At 43.4% G+C, this 16,766-nt stretch overlaps 1 protein-coding gene across 1 annotated transcript in view; it reads left to right on the top strand.

The window, feature by feature from the left end:
- The first annotated feature begins 4,590 nt into the window (after window positions 1-4,590).
- The window catches only part of KBTBD11 (kelch repeat and BTB domain containing 11), a 59,214-nt gene continuing 47,038 nt past the window's right edge, over window positions 4,591-16,766 (top strand). The window contains exon 1 of the mRNA XM_077290060.1: window positions 4,591-5,045. The gene's annotated coding sequence lies outside the window, so the exon portion shown is untranslated. The remainder of the gene's footprint in view (window positions 5,046-16,766) is intronic.

The following is a 16,766-nucleotide window of genomic DNA, read 5'->3' as shown; positions in this document are numbered from 1 at the left end:
GATCCTAAGGTGTTGATAATTCAAAGAACATAAGCATTTTTTTAGGACTGCATTGAATTGAAATATAGTTACAGGTAAACCATCCAAATGAATAAATAACGGGCCTGAAATATCTGGCCTAATAGTAAGTCAACGCATAAAACTAGATACTGGGCAGATTAACGGCTCAGGGAAAGAGTTAATAATTAACCTAGATCCTCTGCCCATCTGGTCTGTTTTTGATTTTCTAATAAATAAAACTACTTGAGAATTATCAACTCTGACATCAGACATGAACAGACCAGAAGGTTCCGATTTTTTAGTTGAGACTACCTCGCCAACCCGCAAGGCACCGAAAAATGTGAGTGTGAATATTGAATAAAATAAAAGGCTCTCCTCTCTAGAACTACAAACATCAGGGAGCGCTAAGCATAATTCCTTCAAAAGCTGGAAAGAGATCGGGCGTCTTGAATCGGGTTTAAAGTTAGATCTCTTCAAGCCCTTCAAAAATTGCTTTAAGGGGAAAAAACTAGTTAGCGGGGGGTTACCCCTTAATTTTAGAAAAAACGATACCCCTGCAATGGATTTAGCTATAGCTGAGTGGGAGAGGCCTGATTCAGACAGAGATACTGCAAACTGCAGGCCGGATAAGGCATTGGATACATTACAATTTAAGTTATGAAGGGCGCAAAAATTCACCCATCTAAGCCACGCGGCCGAATAATCGGCCCATGATCTAGCAGAGAGGGAATTCCTAATACACTGAGGAATCAGATCGAAATCAGCTCCCAAATTGACTGCGGGCAAGGAGTTGGCTCCAAATCTGCGTTGGGTACCTGTAAGCAAAAGATTGACCGCTCATGTTTGTACAGTGAACCCGCCACTGAAGCCCATGCACTCACACCTTGTTTCGCTTTGATCCAAATATTAAATTTTAGGCATGTTAAAACCAACTGTCTCATAATCAAAGAAGCACATTTATTTTTAGAGGACAGGGTGTTTATGGAGAGAAGTACTCCTTGATTCAATGAAAAGATGCTAATCCTGGAGTTCTGAATCAAAGAGCCCCATAAATAGAGCCCCCAAAAAATTGCAAAGAGTTCCAGCACCATCTCATTATTTGTGATATGAGAATCCAACCAATGAGATGGCCACTGAACATAACACCAATGATGTGACAAGAGAACACCACAGCCAAAAGTGGAATTCACTGAAACAGAGAAGGGGATTGAGTCAGCAGAAATAAAAGCAGTTTGCCAGCAAGACTTTCCGTTAAAATCTGAAAGAAATTCTAACCAAATTTTTACATCCTCCTTCATCTCAGAAGAAATTCTGATATGCGAAGTAGGAGACGTTAATCCTTTGGTAGCATCATAAAGCCGTCTAGAAAAAACTTGACCGATTGGAATAATACGCAAAGCAAAATTTAGTAGGCCGAGTAAAGATTGAAGATCCTTTAAGATCACCTTCTTTTTGGTAAGACAATTATTTAGTGCAGTGGATAATTTTACAATTTTGTCCAGCGGGAGTCTGGATTCCATTTTAACCGAGTCTAACGTAACGCCTAAAAACTCGATACAATTACAAGGAAAAACGGTTTTCTCATGGGCAATGGGAACACCAAAATACTCGCACATTTTAATAAAACTATTAAGTGTATCTAAACAAATTGAGGATTCAGGGGGGCCTACAAACAAAAAATCGTCTAGATAATGCAAAATATTGACATTAGGGGAATTGGATTCCAGTATCCAATGCAAAAATGATGAGAAGCTCTCGAAGTAAAAACAAGACAGGGAAAAGCCCATAGGGAGGCATTTGTCAAAGAAAAAATGGTTTTCAAAATAAAAGCCTAACGAATTAAAACCGTTAGGATCTATAGGTAATAACCGAAACGCCGACTTAATGTCCGATTTGGACATAAGAGCGTTCTTACCCATAGTCCTAAGCATGTCTATGGCCAAGTCAAATGATGAGTAGCTAACAGAACAGACGTCTTTATCTACCTCATCATTTAGAGATGAACCGGTGGGGTACGATAGGTGGTGAATCAGGCGGAAAGATCCCGTATCTTTTTTGGGTACTAAACCTAACGGAGAAATACGAAAATTTGGGAAAGGAGGGGAGGTAAAAGGACCTGCGACCCTACCAAGTTCCAGCTCGCTAAAAAATTTTTCTCTAGCTATTTCGGGATTAAACGCCAGAGAGGGAAGATTCCTTAACAACTTACAACCGATCCCTTTAAAAGAAGGCACAAAAAAACCTTTAGAAAACCCGTTAAAAATTAATTTACTGCTCAGAAGATCTGGGTACTTGTTTAGCCAGTACACCAGTCTTTCCAGCTTCACTGGGGTCGAGGCTTTTTGCATTACTGTCTTTGGAAAGTGTTTGCTGAGCGGACTGCTTTTTAAAGCATCGTGACATAGAGTGCGCATTTCCGCAAAATGAACACTCATGTCGAAATCTGCAGTTCGTATTCCACTTACAGACAGAGTCATTAAAAGCAAAGCAGACGCCCTTCTTAGGAAGGGCTGATGACACCTGTTTAGCTGAAGACTGTCTCTGAGGCAGCATCAGATTAATCCAAAGCCCCACATCCTTCGTACCCCAGGAGAGGTCAGGATGAACAGCTAACTTTTGCCTAAAGGATTCGTCGTAATTAATCCAGGCAAAACCGCCAAAGTTGCGGTATGCCTCCAAAATTATATCAATGTGTTGAAACAATTTACTACATAAATTGGGTGATTTCTCGCCCAGGACCGCCGAGTAAATTGAAAAGGCCTGTATCCAATTGTTGAAAGACCTGATGTGACCACGCTTAACGTCATCAGAATCAGATCTTTCATCGCGCCTCTCCAACCTACCCGGCTGATCCCTGCGAGGAAGCAGAGAAAATAAATCAATGTATTGGTTACTCCAAATCAGCTCCTTTGTTGCTGAGCTGAGATGAAAACCAAGGGGAGAAAGCTCACAAGTCAGAGCTTCTTTAAAATGATTCTGAGGAATTACCGTAGAGGATGTGGAAATTCCAGGACTGTTGTCAAAACTGACAACTGTGGGAGAAGGAGATTTAAAAACCTCCCCCAGTGTCTCTGAAACCACATCCTTGATCATGTTTTTGAAATCAGAGTGCGAGACAGACAGGGGCACATGAATGTTCTCACCCCTACTGATGGCGTCGCTGCTGCGTCCAGAAGCGTTGCCAGCGCTCCAGCCCTCCAAGTTGGGCGAGCGCCGGTGCGAGCCAGCTGATCCTGACCCGATGGAGTCCTCACGCTGCGGGAGCACGCGGTCCGGTGCGGGAGCTGGGATGCTGGAGGAGGCCGCAGCCATCGCCGACAGGGCGCCTGACAGAGGGGTTTCCGCAGCGCTTGTACGGCTGCATCTTACCCCTGAGCTGCCAGCGCTCACTGATGACGCGGCTGGCGACGGCTGCAGACGCTGTGGGAGATCTCGCGCCGGGCTGCGAGATCTCCTGGCTGCAGCGCCGCGAGGTTTCCTGGAGGGCGCTTGAGAGCGGCGTCTGGACCTCTGAGCCGGGCGCGGTCCTTCCTGTGTTGCCGGCAGCGCCGGAGAGCCTGGAACTCCACTGACAGACGGTGGCTCTGCAGATTCTTGACGCGAGGACTCAGGCTGGGATGCCGGTAAGGGAGGGGGGGAGACGGCTTCGGAAGCTACTGCATAAGGTTCTATAGCCAGGCAGCTCCTCAGCCAGTCAACCCCGCCCTCTGCGCCGGCTCTGGATATCAGCTGCTGAAGTAAATCTTCCATCATGGAAAGGACTCTTCTTTTCTTCACTGCTCCAGCGGAATGATGTTCCCTGGTAAAAGCCGGTAAATATATAGCAGAATAAATCTGCCCAACAACCATAACCACCAATAAAAATCATTTGAAATGGGCGCCAAAAGCGCCAGTTAAAACCAGAGCTTCTAAAAATAGCTCACCATGGACATTTAAACTGACCTGAGATTGAACCCTAAATTAAAGCCCAATGTGCATATCTGATAACAACAATATTCCTAAGATCTGTAATGCCATGAGACCCCCCCTTTATTTCATTTTTTGACGGGGGGGGGGGGGGGGGGGCTAGCATTCTCTTTGCTCTCTAGACAGAACAAACAAGAGAGACCCCAATGGCACCTGACAGATCTGCATGTGGTTATATAATGACCAGTTCTGAGGTCACATCCTGGGGCACCAGTCATGGGCCCATTGACCATAAAGAGGTCCATTCTTTTACGGGACAATTTATAGTCTCCAACATGGAAACAGTTGTTCCCTGAGGAGGATGTGATGGAAGAAATCTTACATTAGACCACTAGCTCATAATCTACATTCAAAAGAGGGATGTATCAGCCACTAGAGCTTCTCCACTGATAGTTTCCATGCTTTTAAATCACCATGTTGGGTTTTCTACCTAGCTAACCTGCACTATTTGAACATGCAATGACCCCGCTATGTTTCCAGCCTGGTAACCCCTCCTAATTCCTTTCCCTACAGGTGTTTCCCATGTCTGTGCTTCCTGAGCAGGATATCATTAGGCAGGGACTGTCCTGGATGCATTCTGCATTAGAGACTTCTCCCACCTCCTATGACCTCAGCAGCGCCCCCTGTAGCTCCAGTGAGATGGGAGAATAGTGCTCAGCAGTTACTAGCTAGAAAAGCTGGCATAGATAGCATGCTCAGTGTGGGCATCTAGGCAGGCACATGCCCAGCTACACAGGGATGCACTGATCTGCATGTATGCCCAGTGCTGTGCCCCATCCTGGCAGCCTGCTGACAGCTTCCTGACATGCTGCTGCTATAATCCTCCTGATTGGGATCTGCACTGGGTCGTCCTGCATTGTGAAGACAAAGACTAGGAGGGGATCTCATGGTCTGTCATTACTGTAATCTCACTGGAGGGAGGGGAGGCATTCACTGCTCCATGCAGCAGAGAGGAGGTGGGGAATGAGAGGAATGGGGATCCACAAGGCTGCTCTCATCTAACCAGGAGCTCCACAGCTACAAGGGGCACAGCCGCCTATTCTGATGCCATCCTGCAGGACTATCAAGAGGAGGAAGAGGTGAGAAAGAGCAGAGTCATCCATGTGATGATCCATGTGGGCAGTGGGGCTGGTGATGGCACATCCACCTACTGCAGCCATTTGTTGCTGTCTCATACATGATGGGTCAGTCATGCCATTATGCACATACCAATGTGGTCAGGGTACCCTGACAAATGTGGGCATGAAGGAGGTGAGATCTGTGCTTTATATATGTTATTCATTGCAGACAGTATATAATGTATTGTATGTGGATTACTGTACACATATGTGAGGAGGCTCTGCATACTGTGCTGCGTGCATGGCACTAAACTGGAAATGAAGGGACATGGTATTCTCTGTTGTGTGCATGTAATCCCTGTTATATGTACATAAGTAATGTGACATTGTGCTGTGAGCATTGGCATATTACATGTATAATGTGGCACTGTGCTGTGAGCATTGGCATATTACATGTATAATGTGGCACTGTGTTGTGAGCATTGGCATATTACATGTATAATGTGGCACTGTGCTGTGAGCATTGGCATATTACATGTATAATGTGGCACTGTGCTGTGAGCATTGGCATATTACATGTATAATGTGGCACTGTGTTGTGAGCATTGGCATATTACATGTATAATGTGGCACTGTGCTGTGAGCATTGGTATATTACATGTATAATGTGGCACTGTGCTGTGAGCATTGGTATATTACATGTACACATGTGACACTGTGCTGTGAGCATTGGTATATTACATGTATAATGTGGCACTGTGCTGTGAGCATTGGTATATTACATGTATAATGTGGCACTGTGCTGTGAGCATTGGCATATTACATGTATAATGTGGCACTGTGCTGTGAGCATTGGTATATTACATGTATAATGTGGCACTGTGCTGTGAGCATTGGTATATTACATGTATAATGTGGCACTGTGCTGTGAGCATTGGTATATTACATGTATAATGTGGCACTGTGCTGTGAGCATTGCCATATTACATGTATAATGTGGCGCTGTGCTGTGAGCATTGGCATATTACATGTGTAGTGTGGCACTGTGCTGTGAGCATTGGTATATTACATGTATAATGTGGCACTGCGCTGTGAGCATTGGTATATTACATGTATAATGTGGCACTGTGCTGTGAGCATTGGCATATTACATGTACACATGGGGCACTGTGCTGTGAGCATTGGCATATTACATGTATAATGTGGCACTGTGCTGTGAGCATTGGCATATTACATGTATAATGTGGCACTGTGCTGTGAGCATTGGCATATTACATGTATAATGTGGCACTGTGCTGTGAGCATTGGTATATTACATGTATAATGTGGCACTGTGCTGTGAGCATTGGTATATTACATGTATAATGTGGCACTGTGCTGTGAGCATTGGTATATTACATGTATAATGTGGCACTGTGCTGTGAGCATTGGTATATTACATGTATAATGTGGCACTGTGCTGTGAGCATTGGCATATTACATGTACACATGGGGCACTGTGCTGTGAGCATTGGCATATTACATGTATAATGTGGCACTGTGCTGTGAGCATTGGCATATTACATGTATAATGTGGCACTGTGCTGTGAGCATTGCCATATTACATGTATAATGTGGCGCTGTGCTGTGAGCATTGGCATATTACATGTGTAGTGTGGCACTGTGCTGTGAGCATTGGTATATTACATGTATAATGTGGCACTGTGCTGTGAGCATTGGTATATTACATGTACACATGGGGCACTGTGCTGTGAGCATTGGCATATTACATGTATAATGTGGCACTGTGTTGTGAGCATTGGCATATTACATGTATAATGTGGCACTGTGCTGTGAGCATTGGCATATTACATGTATAATGTGGCACTGTGCTGTGAGCATTGGCATATTACATGTATAATGTGGCACTGTGTTGTGAGCATTGGCATATTACATGTATAATGTGGCACTGTGCTGTGAGCATTGGTATATTACATGTATAATGTGGCACTGTGCTGTGAGCATTGGTATATTACATGTACACATGTGGCACTGTGCTGTGAGCATTGGTATATTACATGTATAATGTGGCACTGTGCTGTGAGCATTGGTATATTACATGTATAATGTGGCACTGTGCTGTGAGCATTGGCATATTACATGTATAATGTGGCACTGTGCTGTGAGCATTGGTATATTACATGTATAATGTGGCACTGTGCTGTGAGCATTGGTATATTACATGTATAATGTGGCACTGTGCTGTGAGCATTGGTATATTACATGTATAATGTGGCACTGTGCTGTGAGCATTGCCATATTACATGTATAATGTGGCGCTGTGCTGTGAGCATTGGCATATTACATGTGTAGTGTGGCACTGTGCTGTGAGCATTGGTATATTACATGTATAATGTGGCACTGCGCTGTGAGCATTGGTATATTACATGTATAATGTGGCACTGTGCTGTGAGCATTGGCATATTACATGTACACATGGGGCACTGTGCTGTGAGCATTGGCATATTACATGTATAATGTGGCACTGTGCTGTGAGCATTGGCATATTACATGTATAATGTGGCACTGTGCTGTGAGCATTGGCATATTACATGTATAATGTGGCACTGTGCTGTGAGCATTGGTATATTACATGTATAATGTGGCACTGTGCTGTGAGCATTGGTATATTACATGTATAATGTGGCACTGTGCTGTGAGCATTGGTATATTACATGTATAATGTGGCACTGTGCTGTGAGCATTGGTATATTACATGTATAATGTGGCACTGTGCTGTGAGCATTGGCATATTACATGTACACATGGGGCACTGTGCTGTGAGCATTGGCATATTACATGTATAATGTGGCACTGTGCTGTGAGCATTGGCATATTACATGTATAATGTGGCACTGTGCTGTGAGCATTGCCATATTACATGTATAATGTGGCGCTGTGCTGTGAGCATTGGCATATTACATGTGTAGTGTGGCACTGTGCTGTGAGCATTGGTATATTACATGTATAATGTGGCACTGTGCTGTGAGCATTGGTATATTACATGTACACATGGGGCACTGTGCTGTGAGCATTGGCATATTACATGTATAATGTGACACTGTGCTGTGAGCATTGGCATATTACATGTATAATGTGGCACTGTGCTGTGAGCATTGGTATATTACATGTACACATGGGGCACTGTGCTGTGAGCATTGGCATATTACATGTATAATGTGGCACTGTGCTGTGAGCATTGGCATATTACATGTATAATGTGACACTGTGCTGTGAGCATTGGCATATTACATGTATAATGTGGCACTGTGCTGTGAGCATTGGCATATTACATGTACACATGGGGCACTGTGCTGTGAGCATTGGCATATTACATGTATAATGTGGCACTGTGCTGTGAGCATTGGTATATTACATGTATAATGTGGCACTGTGCTGTGAGCATTGGTATATTACATGTATAATGTGGCACTGTGCTGTGAGCATTGGTATATTACATGTATAATGTGGCACTGTGCTGTGAGCATTGGCATATTACATGTATAATGTGGCGCTGTGCTGTGAGCATTGGCATATTACATGTACACATGTGGCACTGTGCTGTGAGCATTGGTATATTACATGTATAATGTGGCACTGTGCTGTGAGCATTGGTATATTACATGTATAATGTGGCACTGTGCTGTGAGCATTGGCATATTACATGTATAATGTGGCGCTGTGAGCATTGGTATAGTACATGTATAATGTGGCACTGTGCTGTGAGCATTGGTATATTACATGTATAATGTGACACTGTGCTGTGAGCATTGGCATATTACATGTATAATGTGGCACTGTGCTGTGAGCATTGGTATAGTACATGTATAATGTGGCACTGTGCTGTGAGCATTGGTATAGTACATGTATAATGTGGCGCTGTGCTGTGAGCATTGGCATATTACATGTATAATGTAACACTGTGCTGTGAGCATTGGCATATTACATGTACACATGGGGCACTGTGCTGTGAGCATTGGCATATTACATGTATAATGTGGCACTGTGCTGTGAGCATTGGCATATTACATGTATAATGTGGCGCTGTGCTGTGAGCATTGGTATAGTACATGTACACATGTGGCACTGTGCTGTGAGCATTGGCATATTACATATGTACTATGGCACTGTGCTGTGAGCATTGGCATATTACATGTATAATGTGGCACTGTGCTGTGAACATTGGTATATTACATGTACACATGGGGCACTGTGCTGTGAGCATTGGTATATGACATGTACACATGGGGCACTGTGCTGTGAGCATTGGCGTATTACATGTACACATGGGGCACTGTGCTGTGAGCATTGGCATATTACATGTATAATGTGACACTGTGCTGTGAGCATTGGCATATTACATGTGTAGTGTGGCACTGTGCTGTGAACATTGGTATATTACATGTACACATGGGGCACTGTGCTGTGAGCATTGGCATATTACATGTACACATGGGGCACTGTGCTGTGAGCATTGGCATATTATATGTACACATGGGGCACTGTGCTGTGAGCATTGGCATATTACATGTGTAGTGTGGCACTGAGGTGAGCATTGGCATATTACATGTACAATGTGGCACTGTGCTGTGAACATTGGCATATTACATGTACACATGGGGCACTGTGCTATGAGCATTGGTATACTACTTGTACATATGGGGCACTGTGCTGTGAGCATTGGCATATTACATGTATAATGTTGCACTGTGCTGTGAACATTGGTAAATTACATGTACACATGTGGCACTGTGCTTTGAGTATGGCATATTACATGTGTAGTGTGGCACTGTGCTGTGAACTTTGGTATATTACATGTACACATGTGGCACTGTGCTGTGAGCATTGGCATATCACATGCATAATGTGGCACTGTGCTGTGAACATTGGCATATTACATGTACACATGGGGCACTTTACTATGAGCATTGGAATATTACATGTACACATGTGGCACTGTGTTCTGAGCATTGGAATATATATGTACTATGGCACTGTTCTGAGCATTGGCATATTACATGTACACATGGGGCACTGTGCTGTGAGCATTGGCACATTACATGTGTAGTGTGGCACTGTGCTGTGAGGATTGGCATATTACATGTACACATGGGGCACTGTGCTGTGAGCATTGGCATATTACATGTATAATGTGGCACTGTGCTGTGAACATTGGTATATTACATGTACACATGGGGCACTGTGCTGTGAGCATTGGCACGTTACATGTGTAGTGTGGCACTGTGAGGTGAGCATTGGCATATTACATGAATAATGTGGCACTGTGCTGTGAACATTGGCATATTACATGTACACATGGGGCACTGTGGTGTGAGCATTGGCATATTACATGTACACATGGTGCACTGTGCTGTGAGCATTGGTATATTACATGTACACATGGGGCACTGTGCTGTGAGCATTGGCATATTTCATGTATAATGTGACACTGTGCTGTGAGCATTGGCATATTACATGTATAATGTGGCACTGTGTTGTGAGCATTGGCATATTACATGTATAATGTGGCACTGTGCTGTGAGCATTGACATATTACATGTATAATGTGACTCTGTGCTGTGAGCATTGGCATATTACATGTGTAGTGTGGCACTGTGCTGTGAGCATTGGCATATTACATGTATAATGTGACACTGTGCTGTGAGCATTGGCATATTACATGTACACTTGTGGCACTGTGCTGTGAGCATTGGCATATTACATGTGTAGTGTGGCACTGTGCTGTGAGCATTGGCATATTACATGTGTAGTGTGGCACTGTGCTGTGAGCATTGGCTTATTACATGTATAATGTGGCACTGTGCTGTGAGCATTGGCATATTACATGTGTAGTGTGGCACTGTGCTGTGAGCATTGGCATATTACATGTATAATGTGGCACTGTGCTGTGAGCATTGGTATATTACATGTATAATGTGGCACTGTGCTGTGAGCATTGGCATATTACATGTACACATGTGGCACTGTGCTGTGAGCATTGGTATATTACATGTATAATGTGACATTGTGCTGTGAGCATTGGCATATTACATGTACACATGTGGTGCTGTGCTGTGAGCATTGGCATATTACATGTATAATGTGACACTGTGCTGTGAGCATTGGCATATTACATGTGTAGTGTGGCACTGTGCTGTGAGCATTGGCATATTACATGTATAATGTGGCACTGTGCTGTGAGCATTGGCATATTACATGTATAATGTGGCACTGTGCTGTGAGCATTGGCATATTACATGTATAATGTGGCACTGTGCTGTGAGCATTGGCATATTACATGTATAATGTGACACTGTGCTGTGAGCATTGGCATATTACATGTGTAGTGTGGCACTGTGCTGTGAGCATTGGCATATTACATGTGTAGTGTGGCACTGTGCTGTGAGCATTGGCTTATTACATGTATAATGTGGCACTGTGCTGTGAGCATTGGCATATTACATGTGTAGTGTGGCACTGTGCTGTGAGCATTGGCATATTACATGTATAATGTGGCACTGTGCTGTGAGCATTGGCATATTACATGTATAATGTTGCACTGTGCTGTGAACATTGGTAAATTACATGTACACATGTGGCACTGTGCTTTGAGTATGGCATATTACATGTGTAGTGTGGCACTGTGCTGTGAACTTTGGTATATTACATGTACACATGTGGCACTGTGCTGTGAGCATTGGCATATTACATGCATAATGTGGCACTGTGCTGTGAACATTGGCATATTACATGTACACATGGGGCACTTTACTATGAGCATTGGAATATTACATGTACACATGTGGCACTGTGTTCTGAGCCTTGGAATATATATGTACTATGGCACTGTTCTGAGCATTGGCATATTACATGTACACATGGGGCACTGTGCTGTGAGCATTGGCACATTACATGTGTAGTGTGGCACTGTGCTGTGAGGATTGGCATATTACATGTACACATGGGGCACTGTGCTGTGAGCATTGGCATATTACATGTATAATGTGGCACTGTGCTGTGAACATTGGTATATTACATGTACACATGGTGCACTGTGCTGTGAGCATTGGTATATTACATGTACACATGGGGCATTGTGCTGTGAGCATTGGCATATTTCATGTATAATGTGACACTGTGCTGTGAGCATTGGCATATTACATGTGTAGTGTGGCACTGTGTTGTGAGCATTGGCATATTACATGTATAATGTGGCACTGTGCTGTGAGCATTGGCATATTACATGTATAATGTGGCACTGTGCTGTGAGTATTGGCATATTACATGTACTCATGTGGCACTGTGCTGTGAGCATTGGCATATTACATGTGTAGTGTGGCACTGTGCTGTGAGCATTGGCTTATTACATGTTTAGTGTGGCACTGTGCTGTGAGCATTGGTCTATTACATGTATAATGTGGCGCTGTGCTGTGAGCATTGGCATATTACATGTATAATGTGGCACTGTGCTGTGAGCATTGGCATATTACATGTATAATGTGGCACTGTGCTGTGAGCATTGGCATATTACATGTATAATGTGACACTGTGCTGTGAGCATTGGCATATTACATGTGTAGTGTGGCACTGTGCTGTGAGCATTGGCATATTACATGTATAATGTGGCACTGTGCTGTGAGCATTGGCATATTACATGTATAATGTGGCACTGTGCTGTGAGCATTGGCATATTACATGTATAATGTGGCACTGTGCTGTGAGCATTGGCATATTACATGTATAATGTGGCACTGTGCTGTGAGCATTGGTATATTACATGTATAATGTGGCGCTGTGCTGTGAGCATTGGCATATTACATGTATAATGTGGCGCTGTGCTGTGAGCATTGGTATATTACATGTATAATGTGGCGCTGTGCTGTGAGCATTGGCATATTACATGTATAATGTGGCACTGTGCTGTGAGCATTGGCATATTACATGTATAATGTGGCACTGTGCTGTGAGCATTGGCATATTACATGTATAATGTGGCACTGTGCTGTGAGCATTGGTATATTACATGTATAATGTGGCGCTGTGCTGTGAGCATTGGCATATTACATGTATAATGTGGCACTGTGCTGTGAGCATTGGTATATTACATGTATAATGTGGCACTGTGCTGTGAGCATTGGCATATTATATGTACACATGTGGCACTGTGCTGTGAGCATTGGCATATTACATGTATAATGTGACATTGTGCTGTGAGCATTGGCATATTACATGTACACATGTGGCGCTGTGCTGTGAGCATTGGCATATTACATGTATAATGTGACACTGTGCTGTGAGCATAGGCATATTACATGTGTAGTGTGGCACTGTGCTGTGAGCATTGGTATATTACATGTATAATGTGGCACTGTGCTGTGAGCATTGGTATATTACATGTATAATGTGGCACTGTGCTGTGAGCATTGGCATATTATATGTACACATGTGGCACTGTGCTGTGAGCATTGGCATATTACATGTATAATGTGACATTGTGCTGTGAGCATTGGCATATTACATGTACACATGTGGCGCTGTGCTGTGAGCATTGGCATATTACATGTATAATGTGGCACTGTGCTGTGAGCATTGGCATATTACATGTATAATGTGACACTGTGCTGTGAGCATAGGCATATTACATGTGTAGTGTGGCACTGTGCTGTGAGCATTGACATATTACATGTATAATGTGGCACTGTGTTGTGAGCATTGGCATATTACATGTATAATGTGGCGCTGTGCTGTGAGCATTGGCATATTACATGTATAATGTGACACTGTGCTGTGAGCATAGGCATATTACATGTGTAGTGTGGCACTGTGCTGTGAGCATTGACATATTACATGTATAATGTGACATTGTGCTGTGAGCATTGGCATATTACATGTATAATGTGGCGCTGTGCTGTGAGCATTGGCATATTACATGTACACATGTGACATTGTGCTGTGAGCATTGGCATATTACATGTATAATGTGGCGCTGTGCTGTGAGCATTGGCATATAAGGACGGTGTCCTGTGGGCATGGGGACATACTGATACGTACATTAGTGGACATAAATGAAGGTGCAGGATATTTAGTGTCCTGTCCACGTCTTGTCTTCTGCACATAGGAATGGGCACGGTATCCTGTGCTTGGTAGAACTTCTCAGAACATTACTATATTGTTCTCCACATCCATTCTGTTGTTTTCTCGGCTCATCTGCTATGGATTCCCCCGCTGGGCAGGCGTCAGTGAATGTGCTCTATACCAGGCAGGATGATTTGTGCCCTGGCATACGCCAGTCACTCAGCGCTGCATACACAGACCTGAGGCCTGCCAGGATGATGCCACAGCACAGGAGCTCTGCCACTTCTATACAAAGGAGATTACCGGATGTGACAGGCCTGAGCCTGACAATACACGTGCCCCGGACATGGAGTCTGCAAATACCTCATGTAATAGTCCATCTTGGATACTTTACATGTAAAGAGAATAAACAGCATATGGCAGCTATAACGTTGTAACATCGCCTTGTTTATCGCCGGTTGTTACATGTCTCATCTACCTTTAACCTATCGCTTTACACATTATACAAATCCAAACCGTTCCATATGTGTGAGTGGGATTATTTCTGCAGATCCCACTATTCCTGCCACAATCTGCAGTGTGAATATGCCCTAATAGCATTACTTTTAGATGATCTTGTATTGGCCATTGGTTTTGCACTCAGAGGAGGGTAAAGGTCATATGAATGGTGTATTCATGTTGTCAAACAATGCACATAGCCCTGTGTATTGGCATTTTATTAGTTTAGGGCTGGACTGGAGCGAGAGGCGCCGAGATGCTTTTCAATTTGTAGTGGAAGATTAACTAGAAATGCACATTTCAATGAAAGGCAATCATTTCCATGGTAATGTGATGCCTCTTCACCAAGTGACACAGACTCTTCTTGCGGTAGCTGTCAGGGGGTGGGTTACCATGGCAACCGCGGAACATTGAAATGAACAATTTAAACTACGTTGTTAAAATTCTTGAGGATCCCAGTAAATAATTGATGCGTAGGGACAGGTAGGGTGAAAACGGAACTTTTGCAGAGCTTAATCTCACTAATGATCTAGTTTAAATATAGCTGGGAAAAAATATTGTGTAAGAAGATGATAAGCTCGTCTCTTATTATCATCGTATATCGAATGTATACCAGGTTGTGATGATATTAGTGTATTGTGACATGTAATGGCCCATATACAATGACCAACGTCAGGTCAGTAACGAGCGCGGATCAGCCCCTGATTACTCGGCGCGATGATGGGGACAGAACGATCGCTAATACAACCTTACGACCCATATGCAGAACATGTTACTAGCCGCACATCCCCTATTTACAAGGGGCGATGTGCTGCCAATAATGATGATTTCATGCTGGCATAAGCTACACTGAATACATAGATCACCGGGAGAAAGACTAGGGGCTCATCTACATTGCCCGATCGGCGGCTGAAAACGACGGCCAGTTGGCTACATGTCAGTCAGCTGTCGTTTAATAACCCGTTTAGACAGGTAAACTGCTTTTTTGCTGCATACAGAATGATCACTCATAGATGGCTCGGTGCGCATGGGCGTTCATGGTTCTCGGCAGCACAGGTCCACTTACACAGGGCCATGTGCTGTCGAAAGCGGTGATTTTTTAAGCAAGCTCAAAAATAATATTTCACTACTACTACTAACAAGCTATTTACTCATTAGTTGGGTGATTGGCAGCCTGTTGTCACCTTGCCGATTATCAGGAAACACGAGTTCCTCAGAACTCTTGTTCACAATAGTCTTCCTTTTAGGCAGAGGTGAATGTCATTGTAAGGGCTCCTTCTCACTTGCGAGAAATACGTCCGAGTCTCGCAGGTTAAAACCCTGCAATGGCGCCGGCACTCCAGAGCGGAGCGTGCAGCTCCTTGTATTGCTGTGCGTCTGCACGCTCCGTTCTGGAGTGCCGGCGCCATTGTAGGGTTTTAACCTGCGAGACTCGGCCGTATTTCTCGCAAGTGAGAAGGAGCCCTACAGCTGACACTACATGCAAGCTGAGTTCATTCTTCTGAAAAGGATGAGTATTCTTATTTTCAGTATTTCCTTCGTATTACTCAGGTGATGGAATTATTATTAAGGCATCAGAAATGTCCACAGGTTCTCTCACCTGTGCAATACTGAGGAAATCCTGAAAATATGGTGTATTGGGGGCCATGAGGATTGGAGTTTGGGAAATACTGGTCTAGAAGAACTGATGCAATCATTCATTCACATATTTTGGATTTGATTTCATTTTTTATTTCAAATCTTAAGACTTGAGAGTCCTCAGTGGTTGATACCTTTTAATGTCTACCTGAAAAGATGGTGACAAATTGCAAGCTATCGAGACTACTCAGGTCTCTTTATCAGGCATAGATGAAGAGACCTGAGTAGTCTCGAAAGCTTGCAATTTGTTACCTTTTAATGGCTGACTGAAAAGATGGTATCAACCACTGAGGGCTCTCAAATTTTCATATTTTTCTATCTATTGTCTAGCACAGTATCAAGATACTCATATATATTTTTCATTTTTTGTCTTGTGATATTCGCTGACGTTTTCTGTTTCAAATTTACCGGTATGTGGTTCATAAATGTAGCACAAAGTCAAAAATTGCTGTTATTTTTGCTTTCAAGCTTTTTTGTGACTTTTTTGAGCAA

This window comes from Ranitomeya variabilis, chromosome 2, assembly GCF_051348905.1.
Source record: "Ranitomeya variabilis isolate aRanVar5 chromosome 2, aRanVar5.hap1, whole genome shotgun sequence".
Classification (NCBI taxonomy): domain Eukaryota; kingdom Metazoa; phylum Chordata; class Amphibia; order Anura; family Dendrobatidae; genus Ranitomeya; species Ranitomeya variabilis.
Note: the sequence above shows the minus strand (reverse complement) of the source record. Positions and strands in the feature narration are given on the sequence as shown.